Source organism: Pan paniscus, chromosome X (genome assembly GCF_029289425.2).
Source record: "Pan paniscus chromosome X, NHGRI_mPanPan1-v2.0_pri, whole genome shotgun sequence".
Lineage (NCBI taxonomy): Eukaryota > Metazoa > Chordata > Mammalia > Primates > Hominidae > Pan > Pan paniscus.
This window is the reverse complement of record NC_073272.2, coordinates 52,730,125-52,746,832: the sequence shown is the minus strand read 5'-3', so window position 1 is coordinate 52,746,832 and position 16,708 is coordinate 52,730,125. Positions and strand designations below refer to the sequence as shown.

At 42.2% G+C, this 16,708-nt stretch overlaps 1 long non-coding RNA gene across 1 annotated transcript in view; it reads left to right on the top strand.

Annotated features, from left to right (window-relative positions):
- Nucleotides 1-16,708, top strand: part of LOC129395388 (uncharacterized) — a 317,768-nt gene that overhangs the window by 40,312 nt on the left and 260,748 nt on the right. The window lies entirely within an intron of this gene.

Genomic DNA, 16,708 nt, shown 5'->3' with positions numbered 1-16,708 from the left:
ACAGACTTAGTAATTCTATGGATCACTGGGTTCACATCTATGGTTTTCACCCAAAGGGAATGGTTCTGTCATGGTGCCCTTGTGCCTTGTTTGTATCCACATTGGCAAAGGCTTGAACCACACCTAACCTGGGTTTTAGAAGAGTGCCTTATGATCCTCCTGGAACACAAGAGAATGGGAAGCCTATAAGAAGCTGCTGTAAGGCGATCTCTTACCTTCCTAGTTCCCCGGGAGGCTGTCATGAGACAGTTTCCCATCTACTTCCTGGTTCTGAGGAGGTAATAGGCTTTCTGTCCCATCCTCTTCAAAACAGGGCTGCAAAATATAGAATCACTTAACTGCTATCTAGATTTAGCTCCTCAGTAACAAAGTACTGTACAAGTTGCGTTGTAGTCTCCTAGTCCCTTTTGTTTTGGTGTCATCCTTTTTGGTGTGTGAGACAAGGATCACAGGGATCTGGCACCTTTGGCTAATCTTTCTTTCACTGTCTATGTAAGTACTAAACTGCCTAAATCTAAAAGCAGCTTGTTGAATTTTTACTAGTCAAATCAGTCAGGCCTTGGCTTTGCCTTATTATTATTTGTGAGCCTGACAAATTTTGTGTCAATGTGAAGCCAGTAAATTTATAGTGTCCTTTTAGAAAACATGGAGCTGCACAGTCCTGGTTAAGTGAAAAGATAGATTCCTTGGCATCTGGTTGCACATGCTTTTGCCTATGTGGTGGGCAAAAGGTGAAGGAGGGTCCTCCTATTAAGGGATTACATAGGCCATATTAGGAAGGATAAGACTCCCAGGATCTGGTAACATAGCCCTTGCCTAAGAGGTAGGTGAGGGAGGAGAAGTAAGGGTCCTCGCACAGGGTCTGTATGAGCCCTGTTAAGGGACAGGACTCCCAGGGATCCCATAGTGTTACCATGTTACCTGCTGATAAACATTTGGAAGTCAAGTGGCTAGAAGTAAGATTGAAACCAGCTGTTCAATTGATGCTTTGATGTTATTAAGAGTACATTTGTTGAAGCCCAGTGAATGGCCATTTACAACCACAAAAAAGTAAGTGCAAAGATGCACTTACTGGTGTAAGTTGCTCACCCTGTGCCACCCTATTCCCCTATTCTCTGAGCTTCCAGCTACCCTGTAACTCTGGAGGTGCCTCTTGTTCTATGTTTCTGTGAAAAAAAAGATGCCTAGTAGAGTTTGGGCAAAACTTGCTATGGAGACAGAAAAAAAGTAACTTGAGTGAGGCTTGAGAAGATCCACTGTGTATATAGTTGTAAAAATGTGTAATTGGTTTAAAATAGGTTGCATACTTGAATCTTGAATGTTTATACGGTGTTAGGAAATTCCTCTGATGTCCAAAGTTTTCACTGTATAAATGATGTCTTGTTGGTTGACAAAGGTTTCATTATCAGCAGCCTTGGCTGCCCAGCTACAGGAAAAACTGATAAGCTCCCCCAAAATTCAAGGCCTGCTTTTCAAATAAAATTTCTTGAAACAATGTAGGTAGCTTCACAACACTGAATCCCTCTGGCATCAAAGAAAAACCGCTGTGTTTTGCAAGCTAAATAACAGTATGTTCCTGATAGAAAAACTATAACTCCTACAAAATTTGGCCATTTGTATATAATAAAAGAGGCCACACTATAGGGGACTTTGGCCTTACCCTGACAGATTGACTCCATTCCAATTTTTAATCCTCTCTTCCTGGAGGCCTATAAAGTCACAGTGCCTTTTTGGAAAAAAAGACAGCTGTGACCCCACAAGCTGGGTAGCCAGGTATGGAACATTGGTGAGTGGTAGCGCAGACCTGGTTACTGAAGCGTTTGGCAATAAAGGGGGACAAGTGGTCCTTGACCATCATCCCTGAGACCCCTGATGACTTGCAATGATAGTTATAGATAAGAGATAGGGACTCCATAAAGCCAAAAAGAAGTATTCTATGGTTATTATCCACCCTTCTGTCCCATTGGGAAAGCAAAACTGTTTCCCTCTAATCCCTGGCCATAAACCGCAGATAACATGTGCCCTGATAATCAAGCGCAGTCAGTTACTCATACCTGTGCCATGGTCCACTCTTACAATGAGCTAGAAATTAGGTAAATTGGAGAAAGCTTTGAACAGATCCCAATAAGAGTACAGGGGCTTGGCTTATCCGACTAGCAGATGAGATAGCCATTCCAGTTTTTATAAATGAGAAGGAATGGAAATCACTCAGTCATATAAAGACTGGCCCCATGCTCCAAGCCAGCCTGGCCACATACACATCAGCTAATAACGTTGACATAGAAGAGTATGTCAAGACCAGTGAGGAATTGTTGCAGTAGGTCTTTACATTCATAATGAAACAGTGACCAACCTGAGATGAGTTTCTGTATTTGATAAACACCTGTGGGTGAGAGCAGGGGCAGCTATAACTTCCCTTAGAGCTAAAGTAACCTGAGCCTGGATTTATAGTGGAGAACAAGAGTTCTTAGGTGATGAGATAGTCATACAGGGTCAGATTCACTGGTTTGTTCAGTTGGCACCACCAGGCTATCAGCGGCAATAAAAATCTTCTCTTGTGTCCCAGACACAGCCTCCAGAAAACTCCTCAGCTCCTGGGAAACAAAATGCTACAGAACACAGGACTAGGAAAATGTCCTTCAGGCTAAGGAGGAGAAAAAGAAACCAACTGAAGATCCAGACAATAGTACCTTGTAGACCTGGCTATTATGCCAGGGTCCCCCAAGAGATTGATAATATTCCCATGAGAGAAGTTCTCTCTCACTATCAGGCCACAAGAGGACCACAAAATTTAAAGATCCTGGCTGTAGGAGGGAAGAATCCTTAGCTAGCTTTGGTATTTACTGTGGACAAACAGGAGGAGCACCAAAAGGACCTAGAATCCTTGATGAAATTTGTGCTGTTCAAGCTAGTGTTGACCCAACACCTTCAACACTACCTCTTAACCCAGGTCCTGCCCCGCTTCAAGAAAAGAACAACTAGGGCAGAGGCCAAGGTCCCTGCTTCTCTAAGTGGGACTGGAGGCCTTATACACTGGTCAAGGTGTGTTACTGACTTGACAGCAACCAAGGTTGCCAAACCTTTTCAACTCTTCTGAACACTGGGATACAAGCCATTGTGATGCTGGCTAGCTAGCATCCATAGTCATGGCTAGTGTGGCAGGTGGAATGATGCTGTCCCCCTCAAAATGTTCACATCCTAATCCCCAGAAACTATGAATATGTTACATGGGAAAAGGAACTTAGTAGATGTGATTATGTTACAAATTTTGAGGTGGGAAAATAATGCTGGATTATCCACGCTGGCCCAGTGTAATCACAAGAGGCATTATAATTCTTATAAGAGGGAGTCAGAAAGTCAGAGAGGAGAGAAAATACTATGCTGCTGGCTTTGAAGATGGAGTTAGGGGCCACAAGCCAAGGAATGCAGGTGGCCTCTAGAAGATTGAAAAGGCAAGGACATAGATTATCCCCAGAAGCCTCCAGAAGAAATGCAGCCCTACAAACACCTTAATTTTAGGCTTCTGATCTCCAGAATTGTAATAGAACAAATGTATATATTTTTTGAGCCACTGAGTTTGTACTAATTTGTTGTAGCAGCAATAGGAAATTAACATAGCCTCAAAATTACTTTAACTAGATTTGGAAATCTCAGATTGGACAATGAACTTAATCTTACATATGGGTCCTTTCAGACCAATATACACTCAAGTGGTTGTAACATTTCATGGTTGCAATGGATATTCCCTGTGGGGAAATGACACAATTAGAACAGTGCTAGTAGAGTGAGTGTACAACCGGAAGCCTGCCAGACTTCCAGACTTCCCCAGTCTAGTCATGTAGTAACTGCAAAGCAATAAAGATATTGGGGTGGGAAATGGATGTCACTATACTAACCAAGGACTAATGGAGGCAGAAGTGACTAAAGAAACTACGTAATTTTATACCTGTCCTGTGAATCTGTACAGACTTACCACTCAGGCCAGTCAGTTCTAAAAAGCCCTTTGAGCTACAAGTGTCAGTAATTGACAATTACACAGACTGGAGCTTATGACAAAACAATGTGGTCACTAGGTGATATGGTTTCGCTGTGTCCCTACCCAAATCTCATCTTGAATTTCCACGTGTTGTGGGAGGGACGGGAGGTAACTGAATCATGGGGGCAAGTCTTTCCCATGCTGTTCCATGATAGTGAATAAATTTTACAAGACATGACAGTTTTATAAAGAGGAGTTCCCCTGCACAAGTTCTCTTTTTGCCTGCTGCCATCCATGCAAGATGTGACTTGCTCCTCCTTGACTTCTGCCATGATTATGAGGCCTCCCCAGTCATGTGGAACTGTGAGTCCATTGAAACCTCTTTCTTTCATAAATTGCCCAATCTCAGGTATGTGTTTACCAGCAGCATGAGAACAGACTAATACACTAGGCAATGGTGCTTCCTGGGGTTTTGGACACAGCACTTGGCTGGCATGACCACCTGGCATAGTCCATTTGTCAGCCTATTACTGGTTGTTATTGGTTGCTGGTGGACTCTGAGAGACTAACAAAGCAGCAGCAGGTGTTGTGACACCCCGACATTTGTACTGTGAGGTGGGTCAGAAAGGAGAACATCAACAAAGTAGATGTTGCCCAATGTCTTCGTTTGTGCTGTTATAACAAAATACCATAGACTGGGTAATTCATAAGGAATAGAAATTTATTCTCTCACAGTTCTGGAGGCTGGGAAGTCCAACATCAAGGTGGTAGCATATTTGGTTGTCTGGTAAGTGTTGCATCCTCTGAAGGGGAGGAACCCTATGTCTTCATGTGGCAAAAGGTAGAAGTGCAAAAAAGGGATGGGCTCCCTCCATCTAGCTCTTTTATAATGGCACCTAATCCTATAACAGCTCTACCCTCATGACTCAATCACCACCCAAAGGCCACATCTTCCAATACTGTTGCATTGCAGATTAAGTTTTAATATGAAATTTGAAGGGGACAAAAATATTCAAACTATACCAACCAACAAGCCTCCATTATTAAGTGGAAGTTGTATATCCGGGAAAAAGTAAGCTTGGCATTATGGAGCCTCACAGTTACATGAAATATTGGCTGGTCGTGTTTTAGATGAGGCTGTCTTAGATGTGGGGTCTCTGCCAGCACCTTCAACTTCTTGAGTGCTTTAGTACACTGAGGTTCCTGAGGACACCTGGGCCTGGTTTACAGATGGATCAGCTAAGTTCAAAACCAGTGAGATGTGCTGGGCCACTGCTGCATTGCATCTCCAAATAAAATTGTGTACTGTAACTGCTCATGGAAAAGGGATGTCTGTTTAGTGATATATTTTCATGGTGTTTTCCCTGGAAAACATCCCCCAAAATGCACCCTGTTATATTTTTCATTGACTTATGAGCAGGAGTCAAGAGTCTGGCAGTGTGGTAACTGGCAGTAGGATGACTGGATGATCAAGTCTCAGTCCCGGCAGAGACAAACAACATAGCAGCAAATTGCACAGGACCACAACCTCTGTTAATGACTAACAGGGATGCCCACGACAAAGGACCCATTGAAGATGAACATCAATGGCAACAGCAAGATGATCAAATCTGTACTGCCCATAAAAGGACACCTGGGTAGGGCATCCACCTGAATATAACATCACATGGGGTACAGTAATCTATTTACAATTCAGGACTGGGCCAAAATAAAAACAAGACCTAGTGATTCCAGAACATGAGACTTGAAGCCTGGCAGATGTGTTCAGACTGAAAGCTATACAACCAAGTGGCAAAGGGAGCTTTGGGACACATAGCCAGAGGTACCAGACCTGGCCAATCCTGGAAAATATGTACATCCTATCCTCCTCTTGAGGATACCACTGGACATTGACTTTCATAGACAACTTTTCAGGCATGGCATTGCTATTCTTATCAACTTAGCAAATAGGGGCCATACTATTCAGTGACTCTAAGATGGACTATGTTACATATTTGGATTCCCTGAACACATCTGGTCAGACACTGGTACTGCCTTTATAGCAAAAAGTAACAAACAGTGGGCAGCCATATAGATATTCTCTGGATATTTTATGCCCCATATCATTTCCAGGCAGCAGGTGCCACTGAAAGATAAAGTGGACTCTTAAGGGAGAAAATGAAAAAGACAACTGGTTAACCAAGGCTCAGATCCCAATGGAGCACACACTTAAGACAGGCAGTTTGGGCTCTAAATGTGGTAATTCTTCAGAAGGGTAACTCCTATTTAAATAAAATGTTTAATTATGAGGCTGAAGAGTAGGAAAGGAAGTCCAGGCTGGCAGTAAGAAAATACAAACCATAATTTTCTCCTCTCACTCTACTTTTTCACTCCTACACCTACTCCTGGGAAATCAAGCTACTAGAACTTGTAAGCTGTGGGGGTGGGAGACTAACCTAATGCTTCTTTTGCCATCTGGCTATGTTTGGGCAATTATGGACATTGATGGTACTGATCATAAATATGAAATGACCACTCCTAAGGTGATCTTGGCATGACCCACATGTCAGGGAGTGTGAGATAATCTAGATGGTACAAGAAATACAAAGAAGAAACTTCCAGACCACATAGGGATGAGGTCAGAGATATGGAGTGGGTAAGACATTGAGAAGACTGGAAAAACAGTGAAGTGACTGCTGCAGAAACAAGTCACATCAGTCTTGTGGCTGTGGAAAGAGAACAACCATGAATGGTGGGGAGAAAACACCGTTGACCCTGAATGGTATTAATCTCTCTCTCAGCTCTTGTTCACAGGGCATCTGGCCAATTTCATGTTCCCACCATTCTCAACTTAATTTCTGGCCAAGAAGAAATCCCAATCTAAGAATTCTCAGAAACCTCCTAACATCCACTGACTCCAGAAATAGCCTCCACTTGAAACAATAATAAGATTAATATTTTGTACACTGATATGATTCCCTTTAGCCTCATCTTGTTATTGTTGGGCTCTTTTCTATGCTTTTATATATTTAACTGCCTTGACTACAAGTGACTGAAATCTATCCTGCAGATGGGTTCAATCATCCTACTATGAGTTATAGTCATGATCACTACTTCAATGTTGCCTAAGACAAACAGAACAGATTTGGTATAATCAGTACAAGTAATTGGGACATCTGATAGGGTCATATAATAAAGAGTCTGACTCCAGAATTATGAAAAATAAATGTCTGTTGTTAAAACAACCCAGTCTATGGTATTTTATCAGAGCAGTCTGAGTGGACAAAGACAGAAGTCTACTAAAGTTATGTTTGATCTGTATAAGCAGAAAACTTTAGGTCGAATTAATAAACGTGTAACCTGAATCATAAAAAGAGTGTCATAGCTCCTCAATCAATTCTCAGATATGAGCCAGTTCACAGACACAGAAACTCTTGAATTGAAAAGGAGGCCAGATCCCCTTGAGGAAGGACCCTGAAACACTGCCAAAAATGAATATTATTAATCTGTCTCCCAACCTTTCCCAAAGGAACCTACAGCCTTATGCCAGGGTAACTCTGCATAGGAGAAAAGAAAATAATCAGACCTTTCAGGGACTACTATTGGCTCTGACACTAATTCCAGGAGGCCTAAAACATCATTGTCAGAGTAAGGTTTTATGGAGGTCAGGTGAACAATGGAGTTTTAGCTCAGGTCCACCTCACAGTGGGCCCAGTGGGTCCCTGAGTCCATCCTATGATTATTTTCCCATTTTAAGAATGAATAATTAGTGTAGATATACTCAGCAACTGGCAGAATCCCAAAGAATGACTTTTGCAGTAAGGGCTATTATGGTTGAAAAGGACAAGTGGAAGCTGCTAGAACTTCCTCTACCTAGGTGATATGGTTTGGCTATGCCCCCACCCAAATCTCATCTTGAATTGTAGTTCCCATAATCCCCACATATCATGGGAGGGACCTGGTGGGAAGTGATTGGATCATGGGGGTGGTTCCCCCATGCTGTTCTCGTGATAGTTCTCACAAGATCTGATGGTTTTATAAGCATCTGGCATATCCCCTGCTGGCACTTCTGTCTCCTGCCACCATGTGAGGAAGGGCGTGTTTGCTTCCCCTTCTGCCATGATTGTAAGTTTCCTGAGGCCTCCCCAGCCATGTGGAACTGAACAATTAAACTTCTTTCCTTTATAAATTACCCAGCCTTGGGCAGTTCACGCTTGGGCAGCATGAGAATGGACTAATACACTAGGAAAATAGTAAACCAAAAGCAATATCATGTTCCTGGAAGGATTGCAGAGATTAGTGCCACCATTAAGGACTTGAAAAAATGCAGGGGTGGTGATTCTCACCACATCCCCATTCAACTCAAATATCTTACCTGTGCAGAAGACAGATGGAATTTGGAGAATGGCAGTGGATTATCATAAGCTGAATCAGGTGGTGACTCCAATTGCAGCTGCTGTTTCAGTGTGGTTTCATTGTTTGAGCAAATTAACACATCTCATCTGATATGCAGCTATTGATCTGGCACATGCCTTTTTCTTCATACCTGTCTGTAAGGCCCACCAGAAGCAGTTTTCTTTCAGCTGTCAAGGCCGGGAATATACCTTCACTGTCCTACGTCGGGGTATATCAGCTGTCCTACCCTATGTCATAATTTAGTTTGTGGGGAACTTGATCATCTTTCTCTTCTACAAGAAATCACACTGGTACATTACATTGACTATATTATGCTGATTGGACCTAGTGCATGAGAAGTAGCAACCACTCTAGACTTATTGGTAACACATTAATATGCCAGGGGATGTGAAATAAATCTGACAAAAATTCAGGGGCCTTCTTTAGTGAAATTTCTAGGGGTCCAGTGGTGTGGAACATGTCAAGATATCCCTTCTAAGGTGAAGGATAAGTTGTTGCATCTGGCCCCTCCAGCAATGAAAAAAGAGGAACATAGAGAAGATGTAGGTCAAATAATAGAAAGTTATGGTATGTAGGATGAATGTCTACACATCTAGTGTACAACATGAGGACTATAGTTAATAATATTGTATCATATACTGGTAATTTGTGAAGAAAGTAGATTTTAGGTACCTTTATTACAACAACAACAAAATTGAGATGATGGGCATGTTAATTTGCTTGACTGTGGAACTCAGGGTTCTACAACAAGTCGAGGCTGCTCTGCAAGCTACTCTGCCACTTGGGCCATGTGATCCAGCAGATCCAATGGTGCTTGAAGTGACAGTGGCAGATAGAGATGCTGTTTGGAGCCTGATATGATTTGGCTGTGTCCCCACCCAAATATCATCTTGTATTCCCATGTGTTGTGGAAAGGACCCAGTAGGAGGTAACTGAATCATGGGGACAGGTCTTTCCCATGCTGTTCCCATGATAGTGAGTAAGTCTCATGAGATCTGATGGTTTTTAAAATGGAAGTCTCCCTTCACAAGCTCTCTTCTCTTGTCTGCCACCATGTGAGATTTGCCTTTCACCTTCCACCACGATTTTGAGGCCTCCCCAGTCACATGGAATTGTAAGTCCAATAAACCTCTGTCTTTTGTAAATTGCCCAGTCTTGGGTATGTCTTTATCAGCAGCATGAAAATGGACTACTACAGAGCCCTTGGCAGGCCCCTATAGGTGAATCACAGTGCAGGCCCTTAGGATTTTGGAGAGGATCCCTGCCATGCTCTGCATATAACTACTCTCCTTTTGAGAAATAGCTCTTGGCCTGCTACCGGGCCTTAGTAGAGACTGAACAATTAACCATGGGCCCCCAAGTTACCATGGGACCTGAACTGCTATTCATAAAATGAGTGTTATTTGATCCACTAGGTCATCAAGTTGGGTGTGCACAGCAGCACTCCATGAAGTGGAAGTGGTTTGTTTGTGTGTGTGTGTGTGTGTAAATAACATTATGCCCAAGCAGGCCCTGGAGACACAAATACCCTATGATTAGTTGGCAGAGGAAGAGAAGGCTCAGACCTGGTTTACAGATGATTATGCGTGATATGCAGGCATCACCCAAAAATGGACAGCTGTAGTGCTACGTCCCCGTCCTGGAACATCCCTGAAGGACATTAGTGAAGGAAAATTACCCGGTGGGCAGAACTACAAGGAATACAACTTTTTGCTCACTTTTCTTGGAAGGAGAAATGTCCAGACATGGGATTACATCCTGATGCACAGGCCGTAGCCAGTGCTTTCATCAGATGGTCAGGGACTTGGAGGGAATGTGATTGGAAAACTGGTGATAAGCAAGGTTGGGAAACAGCTATGTGGATAGATTTCTCTGAGTGAAAAATGTTAAGATATTTCATCTCACGTGAATGCTCACAAAGCGTGACCTTAGTATAGAAGGATCTTCATAATCAAGTGGATAGGATGACCTGTTCTGTGGATACCAGTCAGCCTTTTTTCCCAGTAACTCCATCATCATGCAATGGGCTTGTGAACAAAGTGGCCATGGCAGCAGGGATAGAGGTTATGCACAGGCTCAGCAACATGGATTTCCACTCACCAAGGCTGACCTGGCTACAGCTGCTGCTGAGTGCCCAAACTACCAGCATCAGAGACCAACACCAAGTTGCCAATATGGCACTATTTCCTAGGGTGATCAGCTGTCTACCTGATGGCAGCTTGGTTACATTGGACTACTTCTGTGTTAGACTATTTTTTGTTGTTGTTTACAACAGAATACCTGAAACTTGGTAATATATAAAGAAATTTATTTCTTACAGTTATGGAGGCTGAGAAGTTCAAGGTCAAGGGGTTGCATATGGTGCAAGCCTTCTTGCTGGTGAGGACTCTTGTAGAGGTTATTTTTACATGCCTAAGGTGGTGCAGGGCAACACATGTTGAGGCAGCTGAGGAGTGTGCTCACATGGAGCTCAGGTCTCTCTTCCCCTTCTTATAAAGCTGCCAGTTTCACTCTCATGATAACCTATTAATCCATTAATCCATGAATGAATAATTAATCCATTCATGAGGGCTCTGTCTTTTAAAGGCCCCATCTCTCAGTACTGCCACATTGGGGATTAAGTTTCAACATTAATTTTGGAGAGACATTGAAACCATAGCAACTTCCATTATGAAAAGGCAGAATTTTATTCTTACTGGAATAGACATTTACTCTGGATACTGGTTTGTCTTCACTACCTACAGTCCTTCTGCAAAACTACCATCCGTGGACTTAAAGGATGCCTTATTCACTGTCATGGCATTCCATACAGTATTGCTTCTAATCAAGAAACTAAGTTCACAGCAAATGCAGTGCTGAAATGAGCTCACGCTCATGAAATTCACTGCTCTTACCAAGTTCCCCATCATCTTGAAGTACCTGGCTTGACAGAACAGTGGAGTGACCTTTTGAAGATTGCATGCTAAGTGACAATACCTTGCAGGGCTAGAGGAAGGTTCCCCAGGAGGATATATATGCACTGAATCAGTGTCCAATATATGGTGCTGTTTCTCCAATAGCCAGGATTCACAGGTCCAGTAATCAAGGAAGGGAAATGGGAGTGACACCACTCAGTAACAAGCCTTGTGACCCACTAGCAAAATTTTTGCTTCCTTTCCCCACAACCTTATACTCTGCTGGCCTAGAGGTCTTATGCCCAAAGGGAGGAATGCTTCCACCAGAAGATACAATTATTCCATTGATCTGGAAGTTAAGATTGCCACCTGGCCACTTTGGGATCCTCATGACTTTGAATCAACAGGTAAAGAAAGGACTTACTCTGATAGCTGGAGTAATTCTGACTACTAAGGAAATCAGATTGCTATTCCTCAAAGGAGATAAGGAAGAGTATGTCTGCAATATAGGAGGATCCGCCAGGGCATCTCTTAGTATTACCATGTCTTGTAATTAAAATCAATGGTAAACTTCAACAACCTAATTGAAGTAAGACTACTAATGTCCTTAGGAATGAAGGTTTGGGTCACCCTACCAAATAAAGAACTATGACCAGGTGAGGTGTTTGCTGAAGGCAAAGGAAATACATAATCAGTAGTGGAAGAAGGTAATTATAAATACCAGCTACTACTATGTGACCAGTTACAGAAATGAAGACGGCAATCACTATGAGTATTTCCACCTTATTTTGTTATATGTTTGTGTTTGCATGCGTGTGTGCGTGTGTGTGTGTGTGTAGCAAATATCTTTTTCTTCTCTATCTTATCTCCTTTTCATGTAACACAAGATGCATGAACTTGTTATCATAGTATTTAACTTATGAGCTATCAAAGAGATTAAATGCAAAGACTTTGCATCTTCTCCTGGGGAAAAGGTTATTCACTTTCCATTGCATGCAGGAGAGTTGTATCATGTTAAGTAGAAAGTATGGCCTTGTTATTGTCTTTTTGAGGGGATAAAGTATGGTTTAAGATGTGTATGGTTGCCAATTTGACGAGGGGTGGACTTGTGATGGTTAATGTTATATGTCAACTTGGAGGGTGTTTTGAGGTGAGATTAATATTTAAATCAGTGAACTTTGACTAAGCAGATGGCTCTCCACAATATGAATGGGCCTCAGCCAATCAACTGAAGGCCCGAATAGAATAAAATGGCTGACCTCCCTGAGCAAGGGGGAATACTCTAACAGACTGCCTTTGGACTTCATCTGTACCATGAACTCTCCTGGGTCTCAAGGCTGCTAGTCCACATAGCAGATTTGGGACTCACCCCAGCCTCCATAATTTCATGAACCAAGTCCTTATAATCTGCTTCTATATATGTATACACATCCTGTTGGTTCTGTTTCCCTGGAGAACCCTAATACACCTGGTAGCCCTGTAATCTTAGGGTAGTTACTGAATATAAAATAGAGGACAAACATGTATGCCTCCATTTAACCATCATAATTGTTGTCTTGACTAAATTCCCCATAGTTATAGCATCCATTGCCCTAAAATATTGTATAGTGGGCATGGACTCTCAGACTCATTAAATAATAAATCAAAATTAGATTGAGTCTTTGGCATTTACAAACTGACTTGAAGAAATGGGCCTCCATGAAAAACTCCCCCACAATGTACAGAGCTAAGAGAGCCCAGTGTCAATTAGACATTGACAAGACAATGGCTCTTAGCTCAAGGCAGAGCCTTCAAAGGATTGCAACCCATTTTACAAGGCCTATTTAGAGAAGAGGGAGGGTGATTATATCCAATGCTTCTCCATTTAACAGCTTAATTTGGCCCGTTCCTAAACTTGGAAAGAATGAATGAGACTTCTTGATGAATTACCACAGCCTTTATGCTGTGGTCCCAGTAATTAGACCCCCTAATTATGATTACAATGGAAATTATTGACTCCATCCAATCAGCAACTGATAAATGTTTTGCTATTGTATATTTGGCTAATACATTCTGTTTAGTGTGTATTTCAATAGCCTCTCAGCCCGTTTTCCTTCCCTTCCAAAGTGAAATGGTACACCTTTACCTGGCTACTTAGAGGGTACCTCAACAGCTCTGCTATCTCACACAGTCTTTGCAGGCAAGACCTTAACTGCATCTAACTTGCTCCAGGAGCACAGATATGACACCACATTGATGGCATCCTTTTCTAAGAGAATTCTTTAGAAAACTCATTCAGGACATACAAATATTCTAAGAAGGAGCTCACAAAAGGGGATGGACCATTGCCCCACACAGGGCACAAAGCCTTGCCACCTTGTTTAAATTCCTGAATATTGGTAAACTGAGGGCATTCCATGCCTGTCAACATTAAAGCTTGCCCAACATATTTAGGCCTTTGTGGGTTCTGGAGGCAACATTTTCCTCACTTACAAATTTTACTTTGGCCCATTTATGCCATTACTTGCAAAATAGGCCCACCTTGAGTGGGACCCCCTCCCAGCAAAATATTCTAGAATTTTTTCAACCATATTAGTGCCATGCCCACCCTGAGACTTCTTCACTGTAGAGGCTTTAGCATCCTCCTCTAATGCCTCTCGGAGTCCTTGTACCATCCGTGATGGCCATGAGTTGTCCATGACCTTCTGATGCAAGAAACTGCCTTCGTAGGTCTTATGCTGTATATTGTTAGAGTGGCAACTGCTGGATACATACTGGGGTCTTGTGGAAATAGAGGCTTTCATAGGCACTCAGCTCATGACCTTCCATTTCCAGCTAATTATGCCCTGGGTCTTGGAAGCAGCACCCTACAAACTAATCACAGCCACCAAAGTCTCTTTGTTGCAGGAAGGAACCAAACCTGGGCCCTCTGGCATATCACACTTACAGGTGGAGATGGCCTCCCCTGTCCTCAGTCCTTTGCCAGATGCCATGGTGCTGGATGAGGCTACCCCTCTACCAGACCCTTTGGCTACTTGGGGACCCCTGTAGAATCAACTGAATGAAGAATAATGGGAGTTTGTCCACTTTATGGATACACTGTCATAATCACACATAATGGAGCTCAGTGGATTGTTGCTGTTTTTTTTTTTTATCCCTTAGTTACGAGGTCTCTGATAAAGAACTGGACCCAAGGATCAGTGCAATTGGCCAAACTTCAGGCTATTATCTTAGCAGTGGATGCCTGGGTCACTAATTGACCCCCTCTATAAGTATTTAGACCCTTAGGTTATTGCCAATTATATGGTTGTCTGGTTTGGACAATGGCAGCAACAGAAATTCCTTATCCAGTGTCTCTTTTGGGGTATGGAACTCTGGGAATCTCTTGCCTCACAGATACCAAAATAGAAGTCAATACCATACATGTCTTTACATATAATAAAACTATAATACAAGGCCTCATTAAGACACTCGTTACTGCCGTTAGAGTTCCAGATGCCATTTATTGCCACCAAGACATTCATTTCACTTCCCAGAATACACAGTGCTGAGCTCTAGAATGAGACAGTTGATGGAACTTTCATCTTTCTTACAGGTATCAGGCTACAGACCTCATAGAGCACCATAATGGATTATTTAAATCTGTTTGAATTCAACTACAAAAACGTAGTACATTTTATTTCTCGAACATCAGGAGTAAATTGTAATAAGGAAGCTGTCTTTTTTTTTTTTTGGATGTTTGCTGACAGCATCTAAGCCTCACCTCAGTTCTCCTTAAGCCCTGCATTTGGACAAGCTAATGAAATTCCTGGGTGCTCTCTCCTTTGTTGTTGAAAGGAGTTTCAAACCATGCAAGTCCCCAGCTGCACATTGGAACCCTCACCCCAGCACCCCTAACCACCATAAAAACTGTAAGCTAGTCTCCTTTCCTAGCTCTATCAAGACATTTTCAGATCAGCTTTGGAAGCCTGCCTTGCTCTCCAAAAGAGCCTCATTATGCGAGTAATAAACCTTTGAATACCCTGTTGATGTATATACAGCATTATCGCTCTTGATATCTAAACCAAATTTTGCATGGGGTCCATTCTGTATCTTTAGAGTGGCCACAACAGGTGGCTTATGTTTGTAAAAAGAATCCTTAGGTGGATATATGAAAGGAGAGTGGAGTTGTAGGGGAATGGCTCCTCCCTGATGGCCTGGCACCCTTGCATATATCCATGTAGGCTTGAACTGCAGCTAATCTGAGTTTTGGTTAATTGTTTTGTGATCCTCCCAGAACACAAGAAGATCAGAGGCTGTAAGGAGCTGCTATAAGGCCTTCTCCCAGTCACTTCCCTCTCTCTCCTGAGAGGCTGTCTTGAATGAATTTCTCATCACTTACCAGATTCTGATGAGGTATGGAGCTTTCTTTCCTGTGCCTTTTAGAATAGAGCTGCGGAATATATAGCCACTCAGCCACAGTATAGATTTGGCTCCTCAGCCAGGGAGTATCCCTCAACTTGCATTATAGTCATCTAGCCCCTTTTGTTTCTTTGTTGTCTTTTAGGGTATATGAGACAAGGACCTGGGGAGTTGGCCTCTTTGGTTCATTCTTTGTACTGTTTATGTAAGTACTAAACTGTCTCAATCTAAAAGTGGTTCCTTGTATCTTTACCAGTCAAATCAGTCAGGCTTTAGCCTTGTCTATATGAGCTTGTTACCATATAATCCTAATTGCTGTCTATGTTTTTTACCTGTAAATTAAAATAATTAGGATACTTGTGTTCATTCAAAGGTTCTTACATTAAATAAATACTGAAGGATTACCATGTTCTTAAATCATTTGTATTTGGGAAGCTTTAAGCTTTCAGTGAATTATCAAATGCAGCTCTGGGCCAATTTAGCACCTAAGGGAATATCACACAGTCCTTTATGAAGCTAAGAAGTCAGGAATATATTGGTACTGGAAAATCCTGAAAAATAAAGGCATGGTTTATAGATGAAATATTCTTCCCAATAAAGGGAAACTTAGAAACTTGATCAGAGATCAGTCTTATGGTATCTCATTTTTCATATTTTCAGGTAAACAAATACCTGGCAAAATAATAGCTATGTGTTTTTCACAAGTAGGAGGTGTGGCAACCATTTATATAATAAACATGTTAGGAACATCTGTGGGATGCCATATTCCAGGCTCTGTGCCCGACTCAGGACACAGAGACAACCCAGTCTGGCTCTCAAAGCTAGTGGACCTCAGAATTAAGAAGACAGAGACATTCAGGCTAATAAGTATACTTTTGATAAGAACTATGACAAAACAGGGCTGGGCATGGTAGCTCACACCTGTAATCCCAGCACTTTGGGAGGCCAAGCCAAGTAGATGGCTAGAGCCCCAGAGTTTGAGACCAGCCTGGGCAACATGGCGAGACTCCATCTCTACAAAAACTGAAAAAATAGCCAAGTGTGGTGGTACATATCTGTAGTC